This window comes from Engystomops pustulosus, chromosome 4 (genome assembly GCF_040894005.1).
Source record: "Engystomops pustulosus chromosome 4, aEngPut4.maternal, whole genome shotgun sequence".
Classification (NCBI taxonomy): Eukaryota; Metazoa; Chordata; class Amphibia; order Anura; family Leptodactylidae; genus Engystomops; species Engystomops pustulosus.
This window is the reverse complement of record NC_092414.1, coordinates 189,445,989-189,468,798: the sequence shown is the minus strand read 5'-3', so window position 1 is coordinate 189,468,798 and position 22,810 is coordinate 189,445,989. Positions and strand designations below refer to the sequence as shown.

Genomic DNA, 22,810 nt, shown 5'->3' with positions numbered 1-22,810 from the left:
AGTAACTGATTTGTTTGGAAAAGAAAAAAAAACTAAGTGCTCAGCTATATCTCGTTCAGCCTCAGTGGCCTAATGGATAAGGCACTGGCCTCCTAAGCCAGGGATTGTGGGTTCGAGTCCCATCTGGGGTGTTTGAGGCTGTTGATTACCAAAGCACACACACATGCTCTATTTTACTTCCAGATTTAAAGTGCTCAACCGTCTTCTTCATTTCTTAATGGTCCCATATGCTTGTTCAAAAGATCTTGGGAATTCTGATAGCACATTAAACATACAATGAAAACTTTAAGTCCCAAGAATCGCCATGCATTTCCACTGCTTTGAAAGGGTCAGTCATTTCCGTTATACAGTCAAATCAAAATACACTCATTTACTATTCATTTATGCCGCAACACAAACACATTCACAGTGAACAACAATCCAGATACAGAAAAGTTTTCAACTGAATGATTAGCAAGCATAGCGACTTTTGATTTAATAAAACACGATGATATTCTTCTGTTAATTGGTACACATTTAGAGTTCAAAATTCTTAGTAAACGTATAACACCATGAGAACATTTGGAATTTCAGTTTCAACAAAAAACCTGCTAGCAAAGTAGAGAGTATGACTTCATTTTATAAAAAAAATGGAAATGCATGACTTGAAGTATAATACTATAAGAGCCTCCTAACTTCAAACATTCCCATAGTTTACTGGTTTCGGAAACAGACGCAAAAAAGGCAAGCTTCCAGACACCAAGCAGAGCTCCAGTGGCGCAATCGGTCAGCGTGCGGTACTTATAAAGCAGTAACTGTTGAGCAATGCCGAGGTTGTGAGTTCGAGCCTCACCTGGAGCATTGTTTTCCTCTTTTCATCCATTTTTGTCAATTGCCAAAGAAAGTCTCTCATGGTTCACCATCGCATCAAAACATGATCATTGGGGAAACGTGCCTAGTTCTTTTGCTTTCATGTCTTCTGGCTTCTGCACCCATGTTTTTCAGATAGTTTGCAGTTTGCAAACAAGAACATTTCTTAGAAATCAAATTGTAGTAACTGATTTGTTTGGAAAAGAAAAAAAAACTAAGTGCTCAGCTATATCTCGTTCAGCCCCAGTGGCCTAATGGATAAGGCACTGGCCTCCTAAGCCAGGGATTGTGGGTTCGAGTCCCATCTGGGGTGTTTGAGGCTGTTGATTACCAAAGCACACACACATGCTCTATTTTACTTCCAGATTTAAAGTGCTCAACCGTCTTCTTCATTTCTTAATGGTCCCATATGCTTGTTCAAAAGATCTTGGGAATTCTGATAGCACATTAAACATACAATGAAAACTTTAAGTCCCAAGAATCGCCATGCATTTCCACTGCTTTGAAAGGGTCAGTCATTTCCGTTATACAGTCAAATCAAAATACACTCATTTACTATTCATTTATGCCGCAACACAAACACATTCACAGTGAACAACAATCCAGTTACAGAAAAGTTTTCAACTGAATGATTAGCAAGCATAGCGACTTTTGATTTAATAAAACACGATGATATTCTTCTGTTAATTGGTACACATTTAGAGTTCAAAATTCTTAGTAAACGTATAACACCATGAGAACATTTGGAATTTCAGTTTCAACAAAAAACCTGCTAGCAAAGTACAGAGTATGACTTCATTTTATAAAAAAAATGGAAATGCATGACTTGAAGTATAATACTATAAGAGCCTCCTAACTTCAAACATTCCCATAGTTTACTGGTTTCGGAAACAGACGCAAAAAAGGCAAGCTTCCAGACACCAAGCAGAGCTCCAGTGGCGCAATCGGTCAGCGCGCGGTACTTATAAAGCAGTAACTGTTGAGCAATGCCGAGGTTGTGAGTTCGAGCCTCACCTGGAGCATTGTTTTCCTCTTTTCATCCATTTTTGTCAATTGCCAAAGAAAGTCTCTCATGGTTCACCATCGCATCAAAACATGATCATTGGGGAAACGTGCCTAGTTCTTTTGCTTTCATGTCTTCTGGCTTCTGCACCCATGTTTTTCAGATAGTTTGCAGTTTGCAAACAAGAACATTTCTTAGAAATCAAATTGTAGTAACTGATTTGTTTGGAAAAGAAAAAAAAACTAAGTGCTCAGCTATATCTTGTTCAGCCCCAGTGGCCTAATGGATAAGGCACTGGCCTCCTAAGCCAGGGATTGTGGGTTCGATTCCCATCTGGGGTGTTTGAGGCTGTTGATTACCAAAGCACACACACATGCTCTATTTTACTTCCAGATTTAAAGTGCTCAACCGTCTTCTTCATTTCTTAATGGTCCCATATGCTTGTTCAAAAGATCTTGGGAATTCTGATAGCACATTAAACATACAATGAAAACTTTAAGTCCCAAGAATCGCCATGCATTTCCACTGCTTTGAAAGGGTCAGTCATTTCCGTTATACAGTCAAATCAAAATACACTCATTTACTATTCATTTATGCCGCAACACAAACACATTCACAGTGAACAACAATCCAGATACAGAAAAGTTTTCAACTGAATGATTAGCAAGCATAGCGACTTTTGATTTAATAAAACACGATGATATTCTTCTGTTAATTGGTACACATTTAGAGTTCAAAATTCTTAGTAAACGTATAACACCATGAGAACATTTGGAATTTCAGTTTCAACAAAAAACCTGCTAGCAAAGTAGAGAGTATGACTTCATTTTATAAAAAAAATGGAAATGCATGACTTGAAGTATAATACTATAAGAGCCTCCTAACTTCAAACATTCCCATAGTTTACTGGTTTCGGAAACAGACGCAAAAAAGGCAAGCTTCCAGACACCAAGCAGAGCTCCAGTGGCGCAATCGGTCAGCGCGCGGTACTTATAAAGCAGTAACTGTTGAGCAATGCCGAGGTTGTGAGTTCGAGCCTCACCTGGAGCATTGTTTTCCTCTTTTCATCCATTTTTGTCAATTGCCAAAGAAAGTCTCTCATGGTTCACCATCGCATCAAAACATGATCATTGGGGAAACGTGCCTAGTTCTTTTGCTTTCATGTCTTCTGGCTTCTGCACCCATGTTTTTCAGATAGTTTGCAGTTTGCAAACAAGAACATTTCTTAGAAATCAAATTGTAGTAACTGATTTGTTTGGAAAAGAAAAAAAAACTAAGTGCTCAGCTATATCTCGTTCAGCCCCAGTGGCCTAATGGATAAGGCACTGGCCTCCTAAGCCAGGGATTGTGGGTTCGAGTCCCATCTGGGGTGTTTGAGGCTGTTGATTACCAAAGCACACACACATGCTCTATTTTACTTCCAGATTTAAAGTGCTCAACCGTCTTCTTCATTTCTTAATGGTCCCATATGCTTGTTCAAAAGATCTTGGGAATTCTGATAGCACATTAAACATACAATGAAAACTTTAAGTCCCAAGAATCGCCATGCATTTCCACTGCTTTGAAAGGGTCAGTCATTTCCGTTATACAGTCAAATCAAAATACACTCATTTACTATTCATTTATGCCGCAACACAAACACATTCACAGTGAACAACAATCCAGTTACAGAAAAGTTTTCAACTGAATGATTAGCAAGCATAGCGACTTTTGATTTAATAAAACACGATGATATTCTTCTGTTAATTGGTACACATTTAGAGTTCAAAATTCTTAGTAAACGTATAACACCATGAGAAAATTTGGAATTTCAGTTTCAACAAAAAACCTGCTAGCAAAGTAGAGAGTATGACTTCATTTTATAAAAAAAATGGAAATGCATGACTTGAAGTATAATACTATAAGAGCCTCCTAACTTCAAACATTCCCATAGTTTACTGGTTTCGGAAACAGACGCAAAAAAGGCAAGCTTCCAGACACCAAGCAGAGCTCCAGTGGCGCAATCGGTCAGCGCGCGGTACTTATAAAGCAGTAACTGTTGAGCAATGCCGAGGTTGTGAGTTCGAGCCTCACCTGGAGCATTGTTTTCCTCTTTTCATCCATTTTTGTCAATTGCCAAAGAAAGTCTCTCATGGTTCACCATCGCATCAAAACATGATCATTGGGGAAACGTGCCTAGTTCTTTTGCTTTCATGTCTTCTGGCTTCTGCACCCATGTTTTTCAGATAGTTTGCAGTTTGCAAACAAGAACATTTCTTAGAAATCAAATTGTAGTAACTGATTTGTTTGGAAAAGAAAAAAAAACTAAGTGCTCAGCTATATCTCGTTCAGCCCCAGTGGCCTAATGGATAAGGCACTGGCCTCCTAAGCCAGGGATTGTGGGTTCGAGTCCCATCTGGGGTGTTTGAGGCTGTTGATTACCAAAGCACACACACATGCTCTATTTTACTTCCAGATTTAAAGTGCTCAACCGTCTTCTTCATTTCTTAATGGTCCCATATGCTTGTTCAAAACATCTTGGGAATTCTGATAGCACATTAAACATACAATGAAAACTTTAAGTCCCAAGAATCGCCATGCATTTCCACTGCTTTGAAAGGGTCAGTCATTTCCGTTATACAGTCAAATCAAAATACACTCATTTACTATTCATTTATGCCGCAACACAAACACATTCACAGTGAACAACAATCCAGATACAGAAAAGTTTTCAACTGAATGATTAGCAAGCATAGCGACTTTTGATTTAATAAAACACGATGATATTCTTCTGTTAATTGGTACACATTTAGAGTTCAAAATTCTTAGTAAACGTATAACACCATGAGAAAATTTGGAATTTCAGTTTCAACAAAAAACCTGCTAGCAAAGTAGAGAGTATGACTTCATTTTATTAAAAAAATGGAAATGCATGACTTGAAGTATAATACTATAAGAGCCTCCTAACTTCAAACATTCCCATAGTTTACTGGTTTCGGAAACAGACGCAAAAAAGGCAAGCTTCCAGACACCAAGCAGAGCTCCAGTGGCGCAATCGGTCAGCGCGCGGTACTTATAAAGCAGTAACTGTTGAGCAATGCCGAGGTTGTGAGTTCGAGCCTCACCTGGAGCATTGTTTTCCTCTTTTCATCCATTTTTGTCAATTGCCAAAGAAAGTCTCTCATGGTTCACCATCGCATCAAAACATGATCATTGGGGAAACGTGCCTAGTTCTTTTGCTTTCATGTCTTCTGGCTTCTGCACCCATGTTTTTCAGATAGTTTGCAGTTTGCAAACAAGAACATTTCTTAGAAATCAAATTGTAGTAACTGATTTGTTTGGAAAAGAAAAAAAAACTAAGTGCTCAGCTATATCTTGTTCAGCCCCAGTGGCCTAATGGATAAGGCACTGGCCTCCTAAGCCAGGGATTGTGGGTTCGAGTCCCATCTGGGGTGTTTGAGGCTGTTGATTACCAAAGCACACACACATGCTCTATTTTACTTCCAGATTTAAAGTGCTCAACCGTCTTCTTCATTTCTTAATGGTCCCATATGCTTGTTCAAAAGATCTTGGGAATTCTGATAGCACATTAAACATACAATGAAAACTTTAAGTCCCAAGAATCGCCATGCATTTCCACTGCTTTGAAAGGGTCAGTCATTTCCGTTATACAGTCAAATCAAAATACACTCATTTACTATTCATTTATGCCGCAACACAAACACATTCACAGTGAACAACAATCCAGTTACAGAAAAGTTTTCAACTGAATGATTAGCAAGCATAGCGACTTTTGATTTAATAAAACACGATGATATTCTTCTGTTAATTGGTACACATTTAGAGTTCAAAATTCTTAGTAAAGGTATAACACCATGAGAACATTTGGAATTTCAGTTTCAACAAAAAACCTGCTAGCAAAGTAGAGAGTATGACTTCATTTTATAAAAAAAATGGAAATGCATGACTTGAAGTATAATACTATAAGAGCCTCCTAACTTCAAACATTCCCATAGTTTACTGGTTTTGGAAACAGACGCAAAAAAGGCAAGCTTCCAGACACCAAGCAGAGCTCCAGTGGCGCAATCGGTCAGCGCGCGGTACTTATAAAGCAGTAACTGTTGAGCAATGCAGAGGTTGTGAGTTCGAGCCTCACCTGGAGCATTGTTTTCCTCTTTTCATCCATTTTTGTCAATTGCCAAAGAAAGTCTCTCATGGTTCACCATCGCATCAAAACATGATCATTGGGGAAACGTGCCTAGTTCTTTTGCTTTCATGTCTTCTGGCTTCTGCACCCATGTTTTTCAGATAGTTTGCAGTTTGCAAACAAGAACATTTCTTAGAAATCAAATTGTAGTAACTGATTTGTTTGGAAAAGAAAAAAAAACTAAGTGCTCAGCTATATCTCGTTCAGCCCCAGTGGCCTAATGGATAAGGCACTGGCCTCCTAAGCCAGGGATTGTGGGTTCGAGTCCCATCTGGGGTGTTTGAGGCTGTTGATTACCAAAGCACACACACATGCTCTATTTTACTTCCAGATTTAAAGTGCTCAACCGTCTTCTTCATTTCTTAATGGTCCCATATGCTTGTTCAAAAGATCTTGGGAATTCTGATAGCACATTAAACATACAATGAAAACTTTAAGTCCCAAGAATCGCCATGCATTTCCACTGCTTTGAAAGGGTCAGTCATTTCCGTTATACAGTCAAATCAAAATACACTCATTTACTATTCATTTATGCCGCAACACAAACACATTCACAGTGAACAACAATCCAGATACAGAAAAGTTTTCAACTGAATGATTAGCAAGCATAGCGACTTTTGATTTAATAAAACACGATGATATTCTTCTGTTAATTGGTACACATTTAGAGTTCAAAATTCTTAGTAAACGTATAACACCATGAGAACATTTGGAATTTCAGTTTCAACAAAAAACCTGCTAGCAAAGTAGAGAGTATGACTTCATTTTATTAAAAAAATGGAAATGCATGACTTGAAGTATAATACTATAAGAGCCTCCTAACTTCAAACATTCCCATAGTTTACTGGTTTCGGAAACAGACGCAAAAAAGGCAAGCTTCCAGACACCAAGCAGAGCTCCAGTGGCGCAATCGGTCAGCGCGCGGTACTTATAAAGCAGTAACTGTTGAGCAATGCCGAGGTTGTGAGTTCGAGCCTCACCTGGAGCATTGTTTTCCTCTTTTCATCCATTTTTGTCAATTGCCAAAGAAAGTCTCTCATGGTTCACCATCGCATCAAAACATGATCATTGGGGAAACGTGCCTAGTTCTTTTGCTTTCATGTCTTCTGGCTTCTGCACCCATGTTTTTCAGATAGTTTGCAGTTTGCAAACAAGAACATTTCTTAGAAATCAAATTGTAGTAACTGATTTGTTTGGAAAAGAAAAAAAAACTAAGTGCTCAGCTATATCTCGTTCAGCCCCAGTGGCCTAATGGATAAGGCACTGGCCTCCTAAGCCAGGGATTGTGGGTTCGAGTCCCATCTGGGGTGTTTGAGGCTGTTGATTACCAAAGCACACACACATGCTCTATTTTACTTCCAGATTTAAAGTGCTCAACCGTCTTCTTCATTTCTTAATGGTCCCATATGCTTGTTCAAAAGATCTTGGGAATTCTGATAGCACATTAAACATACAATGAAAACTTTAAGTCCCAAGAATCGCCATGCATTTCCACTGCTTTGAAAGGGTCAGTCATTTCCGTTATACAGTCAAATCAAAATACACTCATTTACTATTCATTTATGCCGCAACACAAACACATTCACAGTGAACAACAATCCAGATACAGAAAAGTTTTCAACTGAATGATTAGCAAGCATAGCGACTTTTGATTTAATAAAACACGATGATATTCTTCTGTTAATTGGTACACATTTAGAGTTCAAAATTCTTAGTAAACGTATAACACCATGAGAACATTTGGAATTTCAGTTTCAACAAAAAACCTGCTAGCAAAGTAGAGAGTATGACTTCATTTTATAAAAAAAATGGAAATGCATGACTTGAAGTATAATACTATAAGAGCCTCCTAACTTCAAACATTCCCATAGTTTACTGGTTTCGGAAACAGACGCAAAAAAGGCAAGCTTCCAGACACCAAGCAGAGCTCCAGTGGCGCAATCGGTCAGCGTGCGGTACTTATAAAGCAGTAACTGTTGAGCAATGCCGAGGTTGTGAGTTCGAGCCTCACCTGGAGCATTGTTTTCCTCTTTTCATCCATTTTTGTCAATTGCCAAAGAAAGTCTCTCATGGTTCACCATCGCATCAAAACATGATCATTGGGGAAACGTGCCTAGTTCTTTTGCTTTCATGTCTTCTGGCTTCTGCACCCATGTTTTTCAGATAGTTTGCAGTTTGCAAACAAGAACATTTCTTAGAAATCAAATTGTAGTAACTGATTTGTTTGGAAAAGAAAAAAAAACTAAGTGCTCAGCTATATCTCGTTCAGCCCCAGTGGCCTAATGGATAAGGCACTGGCCTCCTAAGCCAGGGATTGTGGGTTCGAGTCCCATCTGGGGTGTTTGAGGCTGTTGATTACCAAAGCACACACACATGCTCTATTTTACTTCCAGATTTAAAGTGCTCAACCGTCTTCTTCATTTCTTAATGGTCCCATATGCTTGTTCAAAAGATCTTGGGAATTCTGATAGCACATTAAACATACAATGAAAACTTTAAGTCCCAAGAATCGCCATGCATTTCCACTGCTTTGAAAGGGTCAGTCATTTCCGTTATACAGTCAAATCAAAATACACTCATTTACTATTCATTTATGCCGCAACACAAACACATTCACAGTGAACAACAATCCAGTTACAGAAAAGTTTTCAACTGAATGATTAGCAAGCATAGCGACTTTTGATTTAATAAAACACGATGATATTCTTCTGTTAATTGGTACACATTTAGAGTTCAAAATTCTTAGTAAACGTATAACACCATGAGAACATTTGGAATTTCAGTTTCAACAAAAAACCTGCTAGCAAAGTACAGAGTATGACTTCATTTTATAAAAAAAATGGAAATGCATGACTTGAAGTATAATACTATAAGAGCCTCCTAACTTCAAACATTCCCATAGTTTACTGGTTTCGGAAACAGACGCAAAAAAGGCAAGCTTCCAGACACCAAGCAGAGCTCCAGTGGCGCAATCGGTCAGTGCGCGGTACTTATAAAGCAGTAACTGTTGAGCAATGCCGAGGTTGTGAGTTCGAGCCTCACCTGGAGCATTGTTTTCCTCTTTTCATCCATTTTTGTCAATTGCCAAAGAAAGTCTCTCATGGTTCACCATCGCATCAAAACATGATCATTGGGGAAACGTGCCTAGTTCTTTTGCTTTCATGTCTTCTGGCTTCTGCACCCATGTTTTTCAGATAGTTTGCAGTTTGCAAACAAGAACATTTCTTAGAAATCAAATTGTAGTAACTGATTTGTTTGGAAAAGAAAAAAAAACTAAGTGCTCAGCTATATCTTGTTCAGCCCCAGTGGCCTAATGGATAAGGCACTGGCCTCCTAAGCCAGGGATTGTGGGTTCGAGTCCCATCTGGGGTGTTTGAGGCTGTTGATTACCAAAGCACACACACATGCTCTATTTTACTTCCAGATTTAAAGTGCTCAACCGTCTTCTTCATTTCTTAATGGTCCCATATGCTTGTTCAAAAGATCTTGGGAATTCTGATAGCACATTAAACATACAATGAAAACTTTAAGTCCCAAGAATCGCCATGCATTTCCACTGCTTTGAAAGGGTCAGTCATTTCCGTTATACAGTCAAATCAAAATACACTCATTTACTATTCATTTATGCCGCAACACAAACACATTCACAGTGAATAACAATCCAGATACAGAAAAGTTTTCAACTGAATGATTAGCAAGCATAGCGACTTTTGATTTAATAAAACACGATGATATTCTTCTGTTAATTGGTACACATTTAGAGTTCAAAATTCTTAGTAAACGTATAACACCATGAGAACATTTGGAATTTCAGTTTCAACAAAAAACCTGCTAGCAAAGTAGAGAGTATGACTTCATTTTATAAAAAAAATGGAAATGCATGACTTGAAGTATAATACTATAAGAGCCTCCTAACTTCAAACATTCCCATAGTTTACTGGTTTCGGAAACAGACGCAAAAAAGGCAAGCTTCCAGACACCAAGCAGAGCTCCAGTGGCGCAATCGGTCAGCGCGCGGTACTTATAAAGCAGTAACTGTTGAGCAATGCCGAGGTTGTGAGTTCGAGCCTCACCTGGAGCATTGTTTTCCTCTTTTCATCCATTTTTGTCAATTGCCAAAGAAAGTCTCTCATGGTTCACCATCGCATCAAAACATGATCATTGGGGAAACGTGCCTAGTTCTTTTGCTTTCATGTCTTCTGGCTTCTGCACCCATGTTTTTCAGATAGTTTGCAGTTTGCAAACAAGAACATTTCTTAGAAATCAAATTGTAGTAACTGATTTGTTTGGAAAAGAAAAAAAAACTAAGTGCTCAGCTATATCTCGTTCAGCCCCAGTGGCCTAATGGATAAGGCACTGGCCTCCTAAGCCAGGGATTGTGGGTTCGAGTCCCATCTGGGGTGTTTGAGGCTGTTGATTACCAAAGCACACACACATGCTCTATTTTACTTCCAGATTTAAAGTGCTCAACCGTCTTCTTCATTTCTTAATGGTCCCATATGCTTGTTCAAAAGATCTTGGGAATTCTGATAGCACATTAAACATACAATGAAAACTTTAAGTCCCAAGAATCGCCATGCATTTCCACTGCTTTGAAAGGGTCAGTCATTTCCGTTATACAGTCAAATCAAAATACACTCATTTACTATTCATTTATGCCGCAACACAAACACATTCACAGTGAACAACAATCCAGTTACAGAAAAGTTTTCAACTGAATGATTAGCAAGCATAGCGACTTTTGATTTAATAAAACACGATGATATTCTTCTGTTAATTGGTACACATTTAGAGTTCAAAATTCTTAGTAAAGGTATAACACCATGAGAACATTTGGAATTTCAGTTTCAACAAAAAACCTGCTAGCAAAGTAGAGAGTATGACTTCATTTTATAAAAAAAATGGAAATGCATGACTTGAAGTATAATACTATAAGAGCCTCCTAACTTCAAACATTCCCATAGTTTACTGGTTTCGGAAACAGACGCAAAAAAGGCAAGCTTCCAGACTCCAAGCAGAGCTCCAGTGGCGCAATCGGTCAGCGCGCGGTACTTATAAAGCAGTAACTGTTGAGCAATGCCGAGGTTGTGAGTTCGAGCCTCACCTGGAGCATTGTTTTCCTCTTTTCATCCATTTTTGTCAATTGCCAAAGAAAGTCTCTCATGGTTCACCATCGCATCAAAACATGATCATTGGGGAAACGTGCCTAGTTCTTTTGCTTTCATGTCTTCTGGCTTCTGCACCCATGTTTTTCAGATAGTTTGCAGTTTGCAAACAAGAACATTTCTTAGAAATCAAATTGTAGTAACTGATTTGTTTGGAAAAGAAAAAAAAACTAAGTGCTCAGCTATATCTTGTTCAGCCCCAGTGGCCTAATGGATAAGGCACTGGCCTCCTAAGCCAGGGATTGTGGGTTCGAGTCCCATCTGGGGTGTTTGAGGCTGTTGATTACCAAAGCACACACACATGCTCTATTTTACTTCCAGATTTAAAGTGCTCAACCGTCTTCTTCATTTCTTAATGGTCCCATATGCTTGTTCAAAAGATCTTGGGAATTCTGATAGCACATTAAACATACAATGAAAACTTTAAGTCCCAAGAATCGCCATGCATTTCCACTGCTTTGAAAGGGTCAGTCATTTCCGTTATACAGTCAAATCAAAATACACTCATTTACTATTCATTTATGCCGCAACACAAACACATTCACAGTGAACAACAATCCAGATACAGAAAAGTTTTCAACTGAATGATTAGCAAGCATAGCGACTTTTGATTTAATAAAACACGATGATATTCTTCTGTTAATTGGTACACATTTAGAGTTCAAAATTCTTAGTAAACGTATAACACCATGAGAACATTTGGAATTTCAGTTTCAACAAAAAACCTGCTAGCAAAGTAGAGAGTATGACTTCATTTTATAAAAAAAATGGAAATGCATGACTTGAAGTATAATACTATAAGAGCCTCCTAACTTCAAACATTCCCATAGTTTACTGGTTTCGGAAACAGACGCAAAAAAGGCAAGCTTCCAGACACCAAGCAGAGCTCCAGTGGCGCAATCGGTCAGCGCGCGGTACTTATAAAGCAGTAACTGTTGAGCAATGCCGAGGTTGTGAGTTCGAGCCTCACCTGGAGCATTGTTTTCCTCTTTTCATCCATTTTTGTCAATTGCCAAAGAAAGTCTCTCATGGTTCACCATCGCATCAAAACATGATCATTGGGGAAACGTGCCTAGTTCTTTTGCTTTCATGTCTTCTGGCTTCTGCACCCATGTTTTTCAGATAGTTTGCAGTTTGCAAACAAGAACATTTCTTAGAAATCAAATTGTAGTAACTGATTTGTTTGGAAAAGAAAAAAAAACTAAGTGCTCAGCTATATCTCGTTCAGCCCCAGTGGCCTAATGGATAAGGCACTGGCCTCCTAAGCCAGGGATTGTGGGTTCGAGTCCCATCTGGGGTGTTTGAGGCTGTTGATTACCAAAGCACACACACATGCTCTATTCAACTTCCAGATTTAAAGTGCTCAACCGTCTTCTTCATTTCTTAATGGTCCCATTTGCTTGTTCAAAAGATCTTGGGAATTCTGATAGCACATTAAACATAGAATGACAACTTTAAGTCCCAAGAATCGCCATGCATTTCCACTGCTTTGAAAGGGTCAGTCATTTCCGTTCTACAGTCAAATCAAAATACACTCATTTACTATTCATTTATGCCGCAACACAAACACATTCACAGTGAACAACAATCCAGATACAGAAAAGTTTTCAACTGAATGATTAGCAAGCATAGCGACTTTTGATTTAATAAAACACGATGATATTCTTCTGTTAATTGGTACACATTTAGAGTTCAAAATTCTTAGTAAACGTATAACACCATGAGAACATTTGGAATTTCAGTTTCAACAAAAAACCTGCTAGCAAAGTAGAGAGTATGACTTCATTTTATTAAAAAAAATGGAAATGCATGACTTGAAGTATAATACTATAAGAGCCTCCTAACTTCAAACATTCCCATAGTTTACTGGTTTCGGAAACAGACGCAAAAAAGGCAAGCTTCCAGACACCAATCAGAGCTCCAGTGGCGCAAGCGGTCAGCGCGCGGTACTTATAAAGCAATAACTGTTGAGCAATGCCAAGGTTGTGAGTTCGAGCCTCACCTGGAGCATTGTTTTCCTCTTTTCATCCATTTTTGTCAATTGCCAAAGAAAGTCTCTCATGGTTCACCATCGCATCAAAACATGATCATTGGGGAAACGTGCCTAGTTCTTTTGCTTTCATGTCTTCTGGCTTCTGCACCCATGTTTTTCAGATAGTTTGCAGTTTGCAAACAAGAACATTTCTTAGAAATCAAATTGTAGTAACTGATTTGTTTGGAAAAGAAAAAAAAACTAAGTGCTTAGCTATATCGCGTTCAGCCCCAGTGGCCTAATGGATAAGGCACTGGCCTCCTAAGCCAGGGATTGTGGGTTCGAGTCCCATCTGGGGTGTTTGAGGCTGTTGATTACCAAAGCACACACACATGCTCTATTTTACTTCCAGATTTAAAGTGCTCAACCATCTTCTTCATTTCTTAATGGTCCCATATGCTTGTTCAAAAGATCTTGGGAATTCTGATAGCACATTAAACATACAATGACAACTTTAAGTCCCAAGAATCGCCATGCATTTCCACTGCTTTGAAAGTGTCAGTCATTTCCGTTCTACAGTCAAATCAAAATACACTCATTTACTATTCATTTATGCCGCAACACAAACACATTCACAGTGAACAACAATCCAGATACAGAAAAGTTTTCAACTGAATGATTAGCAAGCATAGCGACTTTTGATTTAATAAAACACGATGATATTCTTCTGTTAATTGGTACACATTTAGAGTTCAAAATTCTTAGTAAACGTATAACACCATGAGAACATTTGGAATTTCAGTTTCAACAAAAAACCTGCTAGCAAAGTAGAGAGTATGACTTCATTTTATTAAAAAAATGGAAATGCATGACTTGAAGTATAATACTATAAGAGCCTCCTAACTTCAAACATTCCCATAGTTTACTGGTTTCGGAAACAGACGCAAAAAAGGCAAGCTTCCAGACACCAAGCAGAGCTCCAGTGGCGCAATCGGTCAGCGCGCGGTACTTATAAAGCAGTAACTGTTGAGCAATGCCGAGGTTGTGAGTTCGAGCCTCACCTGGAGCATTGTTTTCCTCTTTTCATCCATTTTTGTCAATTTACTGGTTTCGTAAACAGACGCAAAAAAGGCAAGCTTCCAGACACCAAGCAGAGCTCCAGTGGCGCAATCGGTCAGCGCGCGGTACTTATAAAGCAGTAACTGTTGAGCAATGCCGAGGTTGTGAGTTCGAGCCTCACCTGGAGCATTGTTTTCCTCTTTTCATCCATTTTTGTCAATTGCCAAAGAAAGTCTCTCATGGTTCACCATCGCATCAAAACATGATCATTGGGGAAACGTGCCTAGTTCTTTTGCTTTCATGTCTTCTGGCTTCTGCACCCATGTTTTTCAGATAGTTTGCAGTTTGCAAACAAGAACATTTCTTAGAAATCAAATTGTAGTAACTGATTTGTTTGGAAAAGAAAAAAAAACTAAGTGCTCAGCTATATCTCGTTCAGCCCCAGTGGCCTAATGGATAAGGCACTGGCCTCCTAAGCCAGGGATTGTGGGTTCGAGTCCCATCTGGGGTGTTTGAGGCTGTTGATTACCAAAGCACACACACATGCTCTATTCAACTTCCAGATTTAAAGTGCTCAACCGTCTTCTTCATTTCTTAATGGTCCCATTTGCTTGTTCAAAAGATCTTGGGAATTCTGATAGCACATTAAACATAGAATGACAACTTTAAGTCCCAAGAATCGCCATGCATTTCCACTGCTTTGAAAGGGTCAGTCATTTCCGTTCTACAGTCAAATCAAAATACACTCATTTACTATTCATTTATGCCGCAACACAAACACATTCACAGTGAACAACAATCCAGATACAGAAAAGTTTTCAACTGAATGATTAGCAAGCATAGCGACTTTTGATTTAATAAAACACGATGATATTCTTCTGTTAATTGGTACACATTTAGAGTTCAAAATTCTTAGTAAACGTATAACACCATGAGAACATTTGGAATTTCAGTTTCAACAAAAAACCTGCTAGCAAAGTAGAGAGTATGACTTCATTTTATTAAAAAAAATGGAAATGCATGACTTGAAGTATAATACTATAAGAGCCTCCTAACTTCAAACATTCCCATAGTTTACTGGTTTCGGAAACAGACGCAAAAAAGGCAAGCTTCCAGACACCAATCAGAGCTCCAGTGGCGCAAGCGGTCAGCGCGCGGTACTTATAAAGCAATAACTGTTGAGCAATGCCAAGGTTGTGAGTTCGAGCCTCACCTGGAGCATTGTTTTCCTCTTTTCATCCATTTTTGTCAATTGCCAAAGAAAGTCTCTCATGGTTCACCATCGCATCAAAACATGATCATTGGGGAAACGTGCCTAGTTCTTTTGCTTTCATGTCTTCTGGCTTCTGCACCCATGTTTTTCAGATAGTTTGCAGTTTGCAAACAAGAACATTTCTTAGAAATCAAATTGTAGTAACTGATTTGTTTGGAAAAGAAAAAAAAACTAAGTGCTTAGCTATATCGCGTTCAGCCCCAGTGGCCTAATGGATAAGGCACTGGCCTCCTAAGCCAGGGATTGTGGGTTCGAGTCCCATCTGGGGTGTTTGAGGCTGTTGATTACCAAAGCACACACACATGCTCTATTTTACTTCCAGATTTAAAGTGCTCAACCATCTTCTTCATTTCTTAATGGTCCCATATGCTTGTTCAAAAGATCTTGGGAATTCTGATAGCACATTAAACATACAATGACAACTTTAAGTCCCAAGAATCGCCATGCATTTCCACTGCTTTGAAAGTGTCAGTCATTTCCGTTCTACAGTCAAATCAAAATACACTCATTTACTATTCATTTATGCCGCAACACAAACACATTCACAGTGAACAACAATCCAGATACAGAAAAGTTTTCAACTGAATGATTAGCAAGCATAGCGACTTTTGATTTAATAAAACACGATGATATTCTTCTGTTAATTGGTACACATTTAGAGTTCAAAATTCTTAGTAAACGTATAACACCATGAGAACATTTGGAATTTCAGTTTCAACAAAAAACCTGCTAGCAAAGTAGAGAGTATGACTTCATTTTATTAAAAAAATGGAAATGCATGACTTGAAGTATAATACTATAAGAGCCTCCTAACTTCAAACATTCCCATAGTTTACTGGTTTCGGAAACAGACGCAAAAAAGGCAAGCTTCCAGACACCAAGCAGAGCTCCAGTGGCGCAATCGGTCAGCGCGCGGTACTTATAAAGCAGTAACTGTTGAGCAATGCCGAGGTTGTGAGTTCGAGCCTCACCTGGAGCATTGTTTTCCTCTTTTCATCCATTTTTGTCAATTGCCAAAGAAAGTCTCTCATGGTTCACCATCGCATCAAAACATGATCATTGGGGAAACGTGCCTAGTTCTTTTGCTTTCATGTCTTCTGGCTTCTGCACCCATGTTTTTCAGATAGTTTGCAGTTTGCAAACAAGAACATTTCTTAGAAATCAAATTGTAGTAACTGATTTGTTTGGAAAAGAAAAAAAAACTAAGTGCTCAGCTATATCTCGTTCAGCCCCAGTGGCCTAATGGATAAGGCACTGGCCTCCTAAGCCAGGGATTGTGGGTTCGAGTCCCATCTGGAGTGTTTGAGGCTGTTGATTACCAAAGCACACAGACATGCTCTTTTTTACTTCCAGATTTAAAGTGCTCAACCATCTTCTTCATTTCTTAATGGTCCCATATGCTTGTTCAAAAGATCTTGGGAATTCTGATAGCACATTAAACATACAATGACAACTTTAAGTCCCAAGAATCGCCATGCATTTCCACTGCTTTGAAAGGGTCAGTCATTTCCGTTCTACAGTCAAATCAAAATACACTCATTTACTATTCATTTATGCCGCAACACAAACACATTCACAGTGAACAACAATCCAGATACAGAAAAGTTTTCAACTGAATGATTAGCAAGCATAGCGACATTTGATTTAATAAAACACGATGATATTCTTCTGTTAATTGGTACACATTTAGAGTTCAAAATTCTTAGTAAACGTATAACACCATGAGAAAATTTGGAATTTCAGTTTCAACAAAAAACCTGCTAGCAAAGTAGAGAGTATGACTTCATTTTATAAAAAAAATGGAAATGCATGACTTGAAGTATAATACTATAAGAGCCTCCTAACTTCAAACATTCCCATAGTTTACTGGTTTCGGAAACAGACGCAAAAAAGGCAAGCTTCCAGACACCAAGCAGAGCTCCAGTGGCGCAATCGGTCAGCGCGCGGTACTTATAAAGCAGTAACTGTTGAGCAATGCCGAGGTTGTGAGTTCGAGCCTCACCTGGAGCATTGTTTTCCTCTTTTCATCCATTTTTGTCAATTGCCAAAGAAAGTCTCTCATGGTTCACCATCGCATCAAAACATGATCATTGGGGAAACGTGCCTAGTTCTTTTGCTTTCATGTCTTCTGGCTTCTGCACCCATGTTTTTCAGATAGTTTGCAGTTTGCAAACAAGAACATTTCTTAGAAATCAAATTGTAGTAACTGATTTGTTTGGAAAAGAAAAAAAAACTAAGTGCTCAGCTATATCTCGTTCAGCCCCAGTGGCCTAATGGATAAGGCACTGGCCTCCTAAGCCAGGGATTGTGGGTTCGAGTCCCATCTGGGGTGTTTGAGGCTGTTGATTACCAAAGCACACACACATGCTCTATTCAACTTCCAGATTTAAAGTGCTCAACCGTCTTCTTCATTTCTTAATGGTCCCATTTGCTTGTTCAAAAGATCTTGGGAATTCTGATAGCACATTAAACATAGAATGACAACTTTAAGTCCCAAGAATCGCCATGCATTTCCACTGCTTTGAAAGGGTCAGTCATTTCCGTTCTACAGTCAAATCAAAATACACTCATTTACTATTCATTTATGCCGCAACACAAACACATTCACAGTGAACAACAATCCAGATACAGAAAAGTTTTCAACTGAATGATTAGCAAGCATAGCGACTTTTGATTTAATAAAACACGATGATATTCTTCTGTTAATTGGTACACATTTAGAGTTCAAAATTCTTAGTAAACGTATAACACCATGAGAACATTTGGAATTTCAGTTTCAACAAAAAACCTGCTAGCAAAGTAGAGAGTATGACTTCATTTTATTAAAAAAAATGGAAATGCATGACTTGAAGTATAATACTATAAGAGCCTCCTAACTTCAAACATTCCCATAGTTTACTGGTTTCGGAAACAGACGCAAAAAAGGCAAGCTTCCAGACACCAATCAGAGCTCCAGTGGCGCAAGCGGTCAGCGCGCGGTACTTATAAAGCAATAACTGTTGAGCAATGCCAAGGTTGTGAGTTCGAGCCTCACCTGGAGCATTGTTTTCCTCTTTTCATCCATTTTTGTCAATTGCCAAAGAAAGTCTCTCATGGTTCACCATCGCATCAAAACATGATCATTGGGGAAACGTGCCTAGTTCTTTTGCTTTCATGTCTTCTGGCTTCTGCACCCATGTTTTTCAGATAGTTTGCAGTTTGCAAACAAGAACATTTCTTAGAAATCAAATTGTAGTAACTGATTTGTTTGGAAAAGAAAAAAAAACTAAGTGCTTAGCTATATCGCGTTCAGCCCCAGTGGCCTAATGGATAAGGCACTGGCCTCCTAAGCCAGGGATTGTGGGTTCGAGTCCCATCTGGGGTGTTTGAGGCTGTTGATTACCAAAGCACACACACATGCTCTATTTTACTTCCAGATTTAAAGTGCTCAACCATCTTCTTCATTTCTTAATGGTCCCATATGCTTGTTCAAAAGATCTTGGGAATTCTGATAGCACATTAAACATACAATGACAACTTTAAGTCCCAAGAATCGCCATGCATTTCCACTGCTTTGAAAGTGTCAGTCATTTCCGTTCTACAGTCAAATCAAAATACACTCATTTACTATTCATTTATGCCGCAACACAAACACATTCACAGTGAACAACAATCCAGATACAGAAAAGTTTTCAACTGAATGATTAGCAAGCATAGCGACTTTTGATTTAATAAAACACGATGATATTCTTCTGTTAATTGGTACACATTTAGAGTTCAAAATTCTTAGTAAACGTATAACACCATGAGAACATTTGGAATTTCAGTTTCAACAAAAAACCTGCTAGCAAAGTAGAGAGTATGACTTCATTTTATTAAAAAAATGGAAATGCATGACTTGAAGTATAATACTATAAGAGCCTCCTAACTTCAAACATTCCCATAGTTTACTGGTTTCGGAAACAGACGCAAAAAAGGCAAGCTTCCAGACACCAAGCAGAGCTCCAGTGGCGCAATCGGTCAGCGCGCGGTACTTATAAAGCAGTAACTGTTGAGCAATGCCGAGGTTGTGAGTTCGAGCCTCACCTGGAGCATTGTTTTCCTCTTTTCATCCATTTTTGTCAATTGCCAAAGAAAGTCTCTCATGGTTCACCATCGCATCAAAACATGATCATTGGGGAAACGTGCCTAGTTCTTTTGCTTTCATGTCTTCTGGCTTCTGCACCCATGTTTTTCAGATAGTTTGCAGTTTGCAAACAAGAACATTTCTTAGAAATCAAATTGTAGTAACTGATTTGTTTGGAAAAGAAAAAAAAACTAAGTGCTCAGCTATATCTCGTTCAGCCCCAGTGGCCTAATGGATAAGGCACTGGCCTCCTAAGCCAGGGATTGTGGGTTCGAGTCCCATCTGGAGTGTTTGAGGCTGTTGATTACCAAAGCACACAGACATGCTCTTTTTTACTTCCAGATTTAAAGTGCTCAACCATCTTCTTCATTTCTTAATGGTCCCATATGCTTGTTCAAAAGATCTTGGGAATTCTGATAGCACATTAAACATACAATGACAACTTTAAGTCCCAAGAATCGCCATGCATTTCCACTGCTTTGAAAGGGTCAGTCATTTCCGTTCTACAGTCAAATCAAAATACACTCATTTACTATTCATTTATGCCGCAACACAAACACATTCACAGTGAACAACAATCCAGATACAGAAAAGTTTTCAACTGAATGATTAGCAAGCATAGCGACATTTGATTTAATAAAACACGATGATATTCTTCTGTTAATTGGTACACATTTAGAGTTCAAAATTCTTAGTAAACGTATAACACCATGAGAAAATTTGGAATTTCAGTTTCAACAAAAAACCTGCTAGCAAAGTAGAGAGTATGACTTCATTTTATAAAAAAAATGGAAATGCATGACTTGAAGTATAATACTATAAGAGCCTCCTAACTTCAAACATTCCCATAGTTTACTGGTTTCGGAAACAGACGCAAAAAAGGCAAGCTTCCAGACACCAAGCAGAGCTCCAGTGGCGCAATCGGTCAGCGCGCGGTACTTATAAAGCAGTAACTGTTGAGCAATGCCGAGGTTGTGAGTTCGAGCCTCACCTGGAGCATTGTTTTCCTCTTTTCATCCATTTTTGTCAATTGCCAAAGAAAGTCTCTCATGGTTCACCATCGCATCAAAACATGATCATTGGGGAAACGTGCCTAGTTCTTTTGCTTTCATGTCTTCTGGCTTCTGCACCCATGTTTTTCAGATAGTTTGCAGTTTGCAAACAAGAACATTTCTTAGAAATCAAATTGTAGTAACTGATTTGTTTGGAAAAGAAAAAAAAACTAAGTGCTCAGCTATATCTCGTTCAGCCCCAGTGGCCTAATGGATAAGGCACTGGCCTCCTAAGCCAGGGATTGTGGGTTCGAGTCCCATCTGGGGTGTTTGAGGCTGTTGATTACCAAAGCACACACACATGCTCTATTTTACTTCCAGATTTAAAGTGCTCAACCGTCTTCTTCATTTCTTAATGGTCCCATATGCTTGTTCAAAAGATCTTGGGAATTCTGATAGCACATTAAACATACAATGAAAACTTTAAGTCCCAAGAATCGCCATGCATTTCCACTGCTTTGAAAGGGTCAGTCATTTCCGTTATACAGTCAAATCAAAATACACTCATTTACTATTCATTTATGCCGCAACACAAACACATTCACAGTGAACAACAATCCAGATACAGAAAAGTTTTCAACTGAATGATTAGCAAGCATAGCGACTTTTGATTTAATAAAACACGATGATATTCTTCTGTTAATTGGTACACATTTAGAGTTCAAAATTCTTAGTAAACGTATAACACCATGAGAACATTTGGAATTTCAGTTTCAACAAAAAACCTGCTAGCAAAGTAGAGAGTATGACTTCATTTTATAAAAAAAATGGAAATGCATGACTTGAAGTATAATACTATAAGAGCCTCCTAACTTCAAACATTCCCATAGTTTACTGGTTTCGGAAACAGACGCAAAAAAGGCAAGCTTCCAGACACCAAGCAGAGCTCCAGTGGCGCAATCGGTCAGCGCGCGGTACTTATAAAGCAGTAACTGTTGAGCAATGCCGAGGTTGTGAGTTCGAGCCTCACCTGGAGCATTGTTTTCCTCTTTTCATCCATTTTTGTCAATTGCCAAAGAAAGTCTCTCATGGTTCACCATCGCATCAAAACATGATCATTGGGGAAACGTGCCTAGTTCTTTTGCTTTCATGTCTTCTGGCTTCTGCACCCATGTTTTTCAGATAGTTTGCAGTTTGCAAACAAGAACATTTCTTAGAAATCAAATTGTAGTAACTGATTTGTTTGGAAAAGAAAAAAAAACTAAGTGCTCAGCTATATCTCGTTCAGCCCCAGTGGCCTAATGGATAAGGCACTGGCCTCCTAAGCCAGGGATTGTGGGTTCGAGTCCCATCTGGGGTGTTTGAGGCTGTTGATTACCAAAGCACACACACATGCTCTATTTTACTTCCAGATTTAAAGTGCTCAACCGTCTTCTTCATTTCTTAATGGTCCCATATGCTTGTTCAAAAGATCTTGGGAATTCTGATAGCACATTAAACATACAATGAAAACTTTAAGTCCCAAGAATCGCCATGCATTTCCACTGCTTTGAAAGGGTCAGTCATTTCCGTTATACAGTCAAATCAAAATACACTCATTTACTATTCATTTATGCCGCAACACAAACACATTCACAGTGAACAACAATCCAGATACAGAAAAGTTTTCAACTGAATGATTAGCAAGCATAGCGACTTTTGATTTAATAAAACACGATGATATTCTTCTGTTAATTGGTACACATTTAGAGTTCAAAATTCTTAGTAAACGTATAACACCATGAGAACATTTGGAATTTCAGTTTCAACAAAAAACCTGCTAGCAAAGTAGAGAGTATGACTTCATTTTATAAAAAAAATGGAAATGCATGACTTGAAGTATAATACTATAAGAGCCTCCTAACTTCAAACATTCCCATAGTTTACTGGTTTCGGAAACAGACGCAAAAAAGGCAAGCTTCCAGACACCAAGCAGAGCTCCAGTGGCGCAATCGGTCAGCGCGCGGTACTTATAAAGCAGTAACTGTTGAGCAATGCCGAGGTTGTGAGTTCGAGCCTCACCTGGAGCATTGTTTTCCTCTTTTCATCCATTTTTGTCAATTGCCAAAGAAAGTCTCTCATGGTTCACCATCGCATCAAAACATGATCATTGGGGAAACGTGCCTAGTTCTTTTGCTTTCATGTCTTCTGGCTTCTGCACCCATGT

General features: G+C 38.7%; 40 non-coding genes across 40 annotated transcripts; all 40 read left to right on the top strand.

Moving 5' to 3' along the window:
- Positions 1–58: 58 nt before the first annotated feature.
- On the top strand, positions 59–131 carry TRNAR-CCU (transfer RNA arginine (anticodon CCU)). Its single transcript has one exon. It is a non-coding gene; the product is annotated as a tRNA-Arg (tRNA).
- A 616-nt stretch (positions 132–747) lies between these two features.
- Positions 748–840, top strand: TRNAI-UAU (transfer RNA isoleucine (anticodon UAU)). The gene is given in 2 exon segments: positions 748–785; positions 805–840. It is a non-coding gene; the product is annotated as a tRNA-Ile (tRNA).
- A 249-nt stretch (positions 841–1,089) lies between these two features.
- TRNAR-CCU (transfer RNA arginine (anticodon CCU)) lies at positions 1,090–1,162 on the top strand. Its single transcript has one exon. It is a non-coding gene; the product is annotated as a tRNA-Arg (tRNA).
- A 616-nt stretch (positions 1,163–1,778) lies between these two features.
- On the top strand, positions 1,779–1,871 carry TRNAI-UAU (transfer RNA isoleucine (anticodon UAU)). Its single transcript is given in 2 exon segments — positions 1,779–1,816; positions 1,836–1,871. It is a non-coding gene; the product is annotated as a tRNA-Ile (tRNA).
- Positions 1,872–2,120: 249 nt separating this feature from the next.
- On the top strand, positions 2,121–2,193 carry TRNAR-CCU (transfer RNA arginine (anticodon CCU)). The gene has a single exon. It is a non-coding gene; the product is annotated as a tRNA-Arg (tRNA).
- Positions 2,194–2,809: 616 nt separating this feature from the next.
- TRNAI-UAU (transfer RNA isoleucine (anticodon UAU)) lies at positions 2,810–2,902 on the top strand. Its single transcript is given in 2 exon segments — positions 2,810–2,847; positions 2,867–2,902. It is a non-coding gene; the product is annotated as a tRNA-Ile (tRNA).
- Positions 2,903–3,151: 249 nt separating this feature from the next.
- TRNAR-CCU (transfer RNA arginine (anticodon CCU)) lies at positions 3,152–3,224 on the top strand. The gene has a single exon. It is a non-coding gene; the product is annotated as a tRNA-Arg (tRNA).
- Positions 3,225–3,840: 616 nt separating this feature from the next.
- On the top strand, positions 3,841–3,933 carry TRNAI-UAU (transfer RNA isoleucine (anticodon UAU)). Its single transcript is given in 2 exon segments — positions 3,841–3,878; positions 3,898–3,933. It is a non-coding gene; the product is annotated as a tRNA-Ile (tRNA).
- Positions 3,934–4,182: 249 nt separating this feature from the next.
- TRNAR-CCU (transfer RNA arginine (anticodon CCU)) lies at positions 4,183–4,255 on the top strand. Its single transcript has one exon. It is a non-coding gene; the product is annotated as a tRNA-Arg (tRNA).
- Positions 4,256–4,871: 616 nt separating this feature from the next.
- On the top strand, positions 4,872–4,964 carry TRNAI-UAU (transfer RNA isoleucine (anticodon UAU)). Its single transcript is given in 2 exon segments — positions 4,872–4,909; positions 4,929–4,964. It is a non-coding gene; the product is annotated as a tRNA-Ile (tRNA).
- A 249-nt stretch (positions 4,965–5,213) lies between these two features.
- On the top strand, positions 5,214–5,286 carry TRNAR-CCU (transfer RNA arginine (anticodon CCU)). The gene has a single exon. It is a non-coding gene; the product is annotated as a tRNA-Arg (tRNA).
- A 958-nt stretch (positions 5,287–6,244) lies between these two features.
- Positions 6,245–6,317, top strand: TRNAR-CCU (transfer RNA arginine (anticodon CCU)). Its single transcript has one exon. It is a non-coding gene; the product is annotated as a tRNA-Arg (tRNA).
- Positions 6,318–6,933: 616 nt separating this feature from the next.
- On the top strand, positions 6,934–7,026 carry TRNAI-UAU (transfer RNA isoleucine (anticodon UAU)). Its single transcript is given in 2 exon segments — positions 6,934–6,971; positions 6,991–7,026. It is a non-coding gene; the product is annotated as a tRNA-Ile (tRNA).
- A 249-nt stretch (positions 7,027–7,275) lies between these two features.
- On the top strand, positions 7,276–7,348 carry TRNAR-CCU (transfer RNA arginine (anticodon CCU)). Its single transcript has one exon. It is a non-coding gene; the product is annotated as a tRNA-Arg (tRNA).
- A 616-nt stretch (positions 7,349–7,964) lies between these two features.
- On the top strand, positions 7,965–8,057 carry TRNAI-UAU (transfer RNA isoleucine (anticodon UAU)). Its single transcript is given in 2 exon segments — positions 7,965–8,002; positions 8,022–8,057. It is a non-coding gene; the product is annotated as a tRNA-Ile (tRNA).
- A 249-nt stretch (positions 8,058–8,306) lies between these two features.
- TRNAR-CCU (transfer RNA arginine (anticodon CCU)) lies at positions 8,307–8,379 on the top strand. The gene has a single exon. It is a non-coding gene; the product is annotated as a tRNA-Arg (tRNA).
- A 958-nt stretch (positions 8,380–9,337) lies between these two features.
- On the top strand, positions 9,338–9,410 carry TRNAR-CCU (transfer RNA arginine (anticodon CCU)). Its single transcript has one exon. It is a non-coding gene; the product is annotated as a tRNA-Arg (tRNA).
- A 616-nt stretch (positions 9,411–10,026) lies between these two features.
- TRNAI-UAU (transfer RNA isoleucine (anticodon UAU)) lies at positions 10,027–10,119 on the top strand. Its single transcript is given in 2 exon segments — positions 10,027–10,064; positions 10,084–10,119. It is a non-coding gene; the product is annotated as a tRNA-Ile (tRNA).
- A 249-nt stretch (positions 10,120–10,368) lies between these two features.
- TRNAR-CCU (transfer RNA arginine (anticodon CCU)) lies at positions 10,369–10,441 on the top strand. The gene has a single exon. It is a non-coding gene; the product is annotated as a tRNA-Arg (tRNA).
- A 616-nt stretch (positions 10,442–11,057) lies between these two features.
- TRNAI-UAU (transfer RNA isoleucine (anticodon UAU)) lies at positions 11,058–11,150 on the top strand. Its single transcript is given in 2 exon segments — positions 11,058–11,095; positions 11,115–11,150. It is a non-coding gene; the product is annotated as a tRNA-Ile (tRNA).
- A 249-nt stretch (positions 11,151–11,399) lies between these two features.
- TRNAR-CCU (transfer RNA arginine (anticodon CCU)) lies at positions 11,400–11,472 on the top strand. The gene has a single exon. It is a non-coding gene; the product is annotated as a tRNA-Arg (tRNA).
- Positions 11,473–12,088: 616 nt separating this feature from the next.
- TRNAI-UAU (transfer RNA isoleucine (anticodon UAU)) lies at positions 12,089–12,181 on the top strand. The gene is given in 2 exon segments: positions 12,089–12,126; positions 12,146–12,181. It is a non-coding gene; the product is annotated as a tRNA-Ile (tRNA).
- A 249-nt stretch (positions 12,182–12,430) lies between these two features.
- On the top strand, positions 12,431–12,503 carry TRNAR-CCU (transfer RNA arginine (anticodon CCU)). The gene has a single exon. It is a non-coding gene; the product is annotated as a tRNA-Arg (tRNA).
- Positions 12,504–13,462: 959 nt separating this feature from the next.
- On the top strand, positions 13,463–13,535 carry TRNAR-CCU (transfer RNA arginine (anticodon CCU)). The gene has a single exon. It is a non-coding gene; the product is annotated as a tRNA-Arg (tRNA).
- A 616-nt stretch (positions 13,536–14,151) lies between these two features.
- Positions 14,152–14,244, top strand: TRNAI-UAU (transfer RNA isoleucine (anticodon UAU)). Its single transcript is given in 2 exon segments — positions 14,152–14,189; positions 14,209–14,244. It is a non-coding gene; the product is annotated as a tRNA-Ile (tRNA).
- Positions 14,245–14,330: 86 nt separating this feature from the next.
- TRNAI-UAU (transfer RNA isoleucine (anticodon UAU)) lies at positions 14,331–14,423 on the top strand. Its single transcript is given in 2 exon segments — positions 14,331–14,368; positions 14,388–14,423. It is a non-coding gene; the product is annotated as a tRNA-Ile (tRNA).
- A 249-nt stretch (positions 14,424–14,672) lies between these two features.
- On the top strand, positions 14,673–14,745 carry TRNAR-CCU (transfer RNA arginine (anticodon CCU)). The gene has a single exon. It is a non-coding gene; the product is annotated as a tRNA-Arg (tRNA).
- Positions 14,746–15,704: 959 nt separating this feature from the next.
- Positions 15,705–15,777, top strand: TRNAR-CCU (transfer RNA arginine (anticodon CCU)). Its single transcript has one exon. It is a non-coding gene; the product is annotated as a tRNA-Arg (tRNA).
- Positions 15,778–16,393: 616 nt separating this feature from the next.
- On the top strand, positions 16,394–16,486 carry TRNAI-UAU (transfer RNA isoleucine (anticodon UAU)). The gene is given in 2 exon segments: positions 16,394–16,431; positions 16,451–16,486. It is a non-coding gene; the product is annotated as a tRNA-Ile (tRNA).
- Positions 16,487–16,735: 249 nt separating this feature from the next.
- On the top strand, positions 16,736–16,808 carry TRNAR-CCU (transfer RNA arginine (anticodon CCU)). Its single transcript has one exon. It is a non-coding gene; the product is annotated as a tRNA-Arg (tRNA).
- A 616-nt stretch (positions 16,809–17,424) lies between these two features.
- TRNAI-UAU (transfer RNA isoleucine (anticodon UAU)) lies at positions 17,425–17,517 on the top strand. Its single transcript is given in 2 exon segments — positions 17,425–17,462; positions 17,482–17,517. It is a non-coding gene; the product is annotated as a tRNA-Ile (tRNA).
- Positions 17,518–17,766: 249 nt separating this feature from the next.
- Positions 17,767–17,839, top strand: TRNAR-CCU (transfer RNA arginine (anticodon CCU)). Its single transcript has one exon. It is a non-coding gene; the product is annotated as a tRNA-Arg (tRNA).
- A 959-nt stretch (positions 17,840–18,798) lies between these two features.
- TRNAR-CCU (transfer RNA arginine (anticodon CCU)) lies at positions 18,799–18,871 on the top strand. Its single transcript has one exon. It is a non-coding gene; the product is annotated as a tRNA-Arg (tRNA).
- A 616-nt stretch (positions 18,872–19,487) lies between these two features.
- TRNAI-UAU (transfer RNA isoleucine (anticodon UAU)) lies at positions 19,488–19,580 on the top strand. The gene is given in 2 exon segments: positions 19,488–19,525; positions 19,545–19,580. It is a non-coding gene; the product is annotated as a tRNA-Ile (tRNA).
- Positions 19,581–19,829: 249 nt separating this feature from the next.
- Positions 19,830–19,902, top strand: TRNAR-CCU (transfer RNA arginine (anticodon CCU)). The gene has a single exon. It is a non-coding gene; the product is annotated as a tRNA-Arg (tRNA).
- Positions 19,903–20,518: 616 nt separating this feature from the next.
- On the top strand, positions 20,519–20,611 carry TRNAI-UAU (transfer RNA isoleucine (anticodon UAU)). Its single transcript is given in 2 exon segments — positions 20,519–20,556; positions 20,576–20,611. It is a non-coding gene; the product is annotated as a tRNA-Ile (tRNA).
- Positions 20,612–20,860: 249 nt separating this feature from the next.
- Positions 20,861–20,933, top strand: TRNAR-CCU (transfer RNA arginine (anticodon CCU)). The gene has a single exon. It is a non-coding gene; the product is annotated as a tRNA-Arg (tRNA).
- A 616-nt stretch (positions 20,934–21,549) lies between these two features.
- On the top strand, positions 21,550–21,642 carry TRNAI-UAU (transfer RNA isoleucine (anticodon UAU)). The gene is given in 2 exon segments: positions 21,550–21,587; positions 21,607–21,642. It is a non-coding gene; the product is annotated as a tRNA-Ile (tRNA).
- Positions 21,643–21,891: 249 nt separating this feature from the next.
- TRNAR-CCU (transfer RNA arginine (anticodon CCU)) lies at positions 21,892–21,964 on the top strand. The gene has a single exon. It is a non-coding gene; the product is annotated as a tRNA-Arg (tRNA).
- A 616-nt stretch (positions 21,965–22,580) lies between these two features.
- On the top strand, positions 22,581–22,673 carry TRNAI-UAU (transfer RNA isoleucine (anticodon UAU)). The gene is given in 2 exon segments: positions 22,581–22,618; positions 22,638–22,673. It is a non-coding gene; the product is annotated as a tRNA-Ile (tRNA).
- The last annotated feature ends 137 nt before the right edge of the window (positions 22,674–22,810 follow it).